The following is a 6000-nucleotide window of genomic DNA, read 5'->3' as shown; positions in this document are numbered from 1 at the left end:
TTGTACTACTTTAGCCAAGGTGACAAAACTGTTCTAATCAACTGTTGTTAGCGGTACACCAAGCCTGGGACGGTGACAGGGTCACACACAATCCCAGGGGCCAGTGCTGCAAGCCAGGGGCTGGGCCAGCAGGCAGCGGCTTCTCGCCCTCAGTGAGCGGGAGAGGGGGGACCTTCAATACACGCCTCGAGCAGTAGCCACTTCTAATTGCTCTAAATACTCTCAGTAAAGCTACTCGCCAGAACAATTTATAAGCACCAATACAGGAATTAAAGTAAAAAAACATTTCTCTTAGTCTTCCAAAGTTTTTTCTTCCTCTTCAAACAGTTTATGGTTTCAAATCTTCTGGATTTTCATAGAAAATTGTTATCTTCAAGTGTTTCACCTTAAAACGTTCCTTGAAAATTTTAATTTCTCTGTAATGTTTTCTACTTTTTTGTATGTCTTATAAATTTTGTGGTAAGATTTATCACTATATTTTAATACTATTTTTTTAAATCAGTACCAGGGATCAAACTCATGACCACGTGCATGCAAGGCAGGAGCTTATGCCGCTGAGCTAAATCCCAGCCCCTATTTTAATACTCTTGTAACTAATGTGTTTTGTTTTCGTTTGTCACCATGAAGTGGTAGTTGCTTGTCAATAAATATTTACTTTAACAGTTTTTGCTATAAAACATCAACAAAAAAATGTGAAGACACTTAAGCAAGATGCAACCCCAGACTTCCAGCTCACCAAAGGCCAGCTGACGGGGCAAGGAGATGGAACAAACCAAAGCCACACGTCTGGACTCTCTGAAATGGTAACAGAGGAAGCAACAAAGCAGATGAATGCGGCTCTAGAAAAAACCAATCAACCAGAAATAAGTTTCAGAAATCCAGAGATGGTGACCATAATGAAAGACAGGTTTAGTAACTCTAGAGCAAATACAGATTTCTTTCAAAAAGGATGAGTTTAGGAAAATGATGGAATCCATAAACGCCCAACATAGGAAAGAAACGGAATCTATGAAACAGATTCAAGCAGACATTCAAGAGATTAAAAGTACTATTAAAAGTATTTGCAGCAGAATGAACCACTGTGAGGAAGCTATCTCAAATACAGAAGACAGGACTGCAGTTAGCAATCATGAAAAGATTTCTTAAAACAGCAAGGAACCACGTAAAATTAATCCAACCACTGCTATGCGATGCAAAGAATAACAACATAAGATTGATCAGTCAGTGAAAAAGCAGGAAATTATGCAAACAACATAAAAAATGTCTTCACAGAAGGCAGAAAATTTCTCAAACAGGAAAAAAGAATTTGACATACAGCTAAGTGAGGTATATAGAACTCCAATTAGCCAGAAAAACAAAAACAAAAACAAAAACCCCATGCCTTCCAATGAAGCCAGGCCCACTATGCTGATCAGTAAGAGCCTCAAACCAAAGAGAAACCACACCTACCCTTAAAGTACGCCCAGCTATGCTGATCAGTAAGAGTCTCAGCCAGAAGGGAAACTACACCTTCCCACGAAGCACGTTCTACCATACTGATGGGCAAGAGCCTCAGTCAAGAGAAACCACGCCATTGCATGAAACTCTTCCATGCTGACGTGTAAAGTCTCTCCTAGAAGAGGAACTACACCTTCCCATGAGGCAAGTTCTGCCATATTGATGAGTAAGAGCCTCAGCTGGAAGAGAAACCATGCCTTCCTAAGGGCCAGCCAGTGGGCAGGTTCAAACATCAGAAGAGAATCCCCCCCACCCCCACACTGATTCAGAAGGCTGGGGTGAGAGGAAAGCAACTGAGGGGAGGGGAATAGCTTGGTCCTCGTGTTGTCTGACTGACTGTAGCCTGGGGCTGCGCTGTGGGCATCCCGTGGGGACCATGGGGACGGCAGTGTGCACTGCATCAGCTGTGGGGCACAGCCTCCTGCCTTGTGTTTGAAAGCCAATGTTTTGTTCCATTTTACTGTTTTATCTCTGTATCTCATAACCTGAGCAACGATTTTGAAGATAATAATGTACAGTATTGTTCTGTTTTGCTCTAATTTGTACTTTTGTTTTATTCAATGTTGCTTTGATTGGTTTGGTTTGGTTTGGTTTTACTGCATCTGATGGTATGGACAATTGCTGTGAAGATAGCAAGAAGCCATTGTTGATTTCCTATTACTTTTCTGCTTTGAAGCTCTGTACCACTTTCGACTGCTTTGTTTTGATTAGCTTTATTCTGCTTTGTTTTGTTGCATTCTATTCTCTTTAAAATTAAAAAAAAATCCTCCAATTAGCCATAATTTTAAAAAATCTACATCAAGACATACAACTCAAGATTCCAGAAATTCACCATAACAGAATATTAAAAGCTATTCAGAGAACAGAAACCAATCACATATAAAGGAAAGTCCAGCAGAATCACAGCAGACTCTCAACACAAATCCTGAAGTGCAGGAGCATTTAAAGTGAACTATTTCAAAATTTAAAGGAAAACAACTTCCAACCCAGATTGATATACATGACAAAATTATCTTTCAAAATTGATGGACAAATAAGATACTTCCATGACAAAGAATACAAGAAGTAACCACCAAACCAGCACTCCAAAACATTCTGAACGACATTCTAGAAAGAGAGAACAAGCACTACAACTCCATGAACCCCAACAGGATGACTCCACCAGGCAGGCAGGCAATTAAACAAAGGGTGGGGGGGGCCAACAGGAGGACAGTAACAGGACACGGATAAGTGGCTCAGTTATAATTACCAACATCAATGGTCTCAATTCACCTTGCAACAAAAACAGACTAGCAGAATGGATCAAGAAGCATGACGCTACATCAAAAAACACATTTAATTAAAAAATAAATTCACAGACGAAAAATAAAGGATGAAAAGCAATACTCCATGTGACCGGAGATCAGAGAAAAGCAGGGGTAGCTATTTGATTTGCAGTAAAGTGGGTTTCAAGCCAAGACTGATCAAGAGAGATACAGAAGGTCACTACATCCTCATAAAGGGAACAATCCAAGAGACAACAATCATAAATATGTATGCACCAAATACCAACAGACCAAATCATGTAAAATATTAATGGATATGAAAAGTCAAATAAGCACTAATCCAATTTTAGCGGGATACCGCAACATCCCACTACCATAACTTGATAGCTCAACTAGGCCAATAAACAATGAAACATTAGAACTGAACCAAAATGTTGAACAAATGGACTTGGTGGATGTCTAGAGTGTTTTACCCCACAACAATAGAATACACTTTCTTAGCTGCACATGGGATTTTCTCCAAAACAGACCACAGAGTACCTCATTAAACATTCTCCATGCAAATGCACAGGAACTAAAATTATCTCATGCATATCATCAGACCACAGTGTAAAGAAATTGGAACTCAATGACAAAAGAAGCCACAAAAACTTCATAAACACATGGAATGGAAATTAAGTAACACCCTCCTGAACAACCAATGGGTCACTGATGAAATTAAAGAAGAAATTAGACTATCTATAATTACATGATAATGCCAATACAACATACCAAAACACATGGGACGGAAGGAAAGTAGTCTTACAAAGGAAATTTATAGTGGTGTATTCCATAACAGAGCAACAGAGTGAGCTGAAATAAACAACCTAATGCTGAAACTCAAGATAAAGAGTAAGTCAAAGTCAAAAACTTATACAATGGAGGAAATTATGTTGATCAGAGCAGAAATTAATGCAACTGTCACTAAGAAAACAATGCAAAGATTCAATGAATTAAAGAGATGATTCTTTCAAAGAGTAAACAATATTGACAAACTCTTAATCAACCTTATCAAAAAAAGGACAGAAAACAAACTCATGCAATTACGAATGAAGAGTGAAATTACCTCAGCTCCTGTACAAATCAAGATCACCAAAAACTCTATCGAAAGACTTCTACATTTAATAACCAAATTCAGTAGCATAGTTAGACACAAAGTCAATAATCAAAAATCAATACAGACTCTTTAATAACTGGTGCTAGGAAAAGTGGTTTTCCACATACTGAACATTAAAACTAGACTGTATCTTTCACCACGCACTAAACCAAAATCAAAATGGATTAAAGATCTAAATATTAAAACAAATATCAAATCTGCTGGAAAACAGAAGATGCAAAACTGTTTAAGACATCGGGGTAAGCACAAAACCCCCAAAAATACACTGAAAAATCAAAAAATTAATATCTAGGATCTCATCTTATTAAAAAGCTTTTGCATAGGTGTTGGCTGGGGGAGAAGCGAGAAGGAAGCCACGCCATCCCCAACTCCTGTGAGCCAGCAGAGGCTGAGCCAGCCTGGGAAAACCAGGAGGCCACACCCCACACCCCCAGAGCCAGCTGGGCACTCAGGCAGGGAGAGAACCGCCCCACCCCATAAGCAACCACCGATTTGGAGGAACCTAAACCGAGGTGGTAACTGAAGCAAAGAAACAACCCAATGCTTCTATTTTGATTGACTTTGCAAGCCTAAAGCCTATAGGATAACATTATGCAATATATTAACTATGGTAGATTTCCTACTGTTTTATTTTTGAAATCCAGTATCAGGTTCTCACTGTAAAAAAAAAAAAAAAAAAAAAAAAAAAAGCTTTTGTATAGAAAAAGAAACCACCAACAGAGTGAAGAGACAACCCACACAGTGGGGGAAAAAACTGCCAGCTGTTCTCAAAGAATTAACATCCAGAACATATAAAGAACTCAAAAAACTCAGAAACTCCCTTCCAAATTTAAAGACCCAATACAAAAATGGGCATCTGAGATGAACAGACACTTCTCTATAAATAGAGAAATAATAGAAACAACAAATGGATATGTGAAAAAATGTTCAACATTACTAGTCTTTGGAGAAATGTAAATTACAACACTGAGGTTCCACTTCACTCCACAAAGAATTATTATCAAGAAATCAACAGTAACAAATGCTGGCTAGACTGTGAGGGAAAAGGGACCCTTCTCCATGGTAGATCGGTGCAATCACTGTGAAAATAGTAGACTCCTCTAAAAACTAAAACTCAAGGTTCTATTTGACCCCGTTATTTCCCTTCTTGCTTCCTGAAAGAATTAAAAGCATCATAACCAGTGATATATGCACACCCATGTTTACAGTAGCACAGTTTGTAATAGGTAGATCTCAGGAACAGCCCAAATGTCCATCAACTGATGGACAAGATGTGTTTTTCTCTGTACTGCGGGGCACCACTCCACTATGGAGGGAAGTGTGAGGCCTTCCTAGGTAAATGGATGCACTGTGACACCACACTCTTCATGGAAGAAATCGGACACACATGTTTAAGTATCGTCAGGTTTCTCTGGTATGAGAAACTGAAAGCGTAAGTAAGAACCAAAATGTGTAAGCAACACTGGGAAATAAGAATAAATGGTCAAATAAGAAGGGGAACAAGGGAAGTGGGGAGGGGGGCGGAGAAAGAAGGGACAAGACAAATAAACAGAAGAGAAGAATGAAAGCCTTTGTAAGTAAGGATCAGAAGAGGGCTGAAGGGATGGGGTAGGAGTGGGGAAAGGCAGGAGGACATCCCGTACAGGTGCAAACTCCCTGTGACCAACGTGATCAGTACGTGTCCGAACATACCAGTAAGACTGATTTATAAACAACAGACCTTTAGTTGGCTCACACTCACAAGTCCAAGTTTGTGGTGACACAAAGAGCAGGACAGAAAGAGGAGGAGGGACCCAAAGTCATCCTTTTATCAGGGACCAAATTCCAAGAGAAGGCACTGATCCTCCAGAGGACAGAGTGCTCAGGATCTAATCACCTCTCCAGATACTGTCAACAGTACTGCGCGGGGGATTATTTCCAACACACCAACTTGAGAGACACATCAACCTCAGCAACTGCTGAGGACAAGCCAAGTCCAATGATTTCAGAAAAGAAGATACTGCTTACTTTTATATCAAATCAAGTTTAAAAGTTAGATGATAAATCATAGAAAGTGAATGAGACAAAAGGAAAGAGTAAGGC

This window comes from Cavia porcellus, unplaced genomic scaffold (assembly GCF_034190915.1).
Source record: "Cavia porcellus strain 051 isolate PalLab524CR breed Dunkin Hartley unplaced genomic scaffold, mCavPor4.1 scaffold_9, whole genome shotgun sequence".
Taxonomy (NCBI): domain Eukaryota; kingdom Metazoa; phylum Chordata; class Mammalia; order Rodentia; family Caviidae; genus Cavia; species Cavia porcellus.
Note: the sequence above shows the minus strand (reverse complement) of the source record.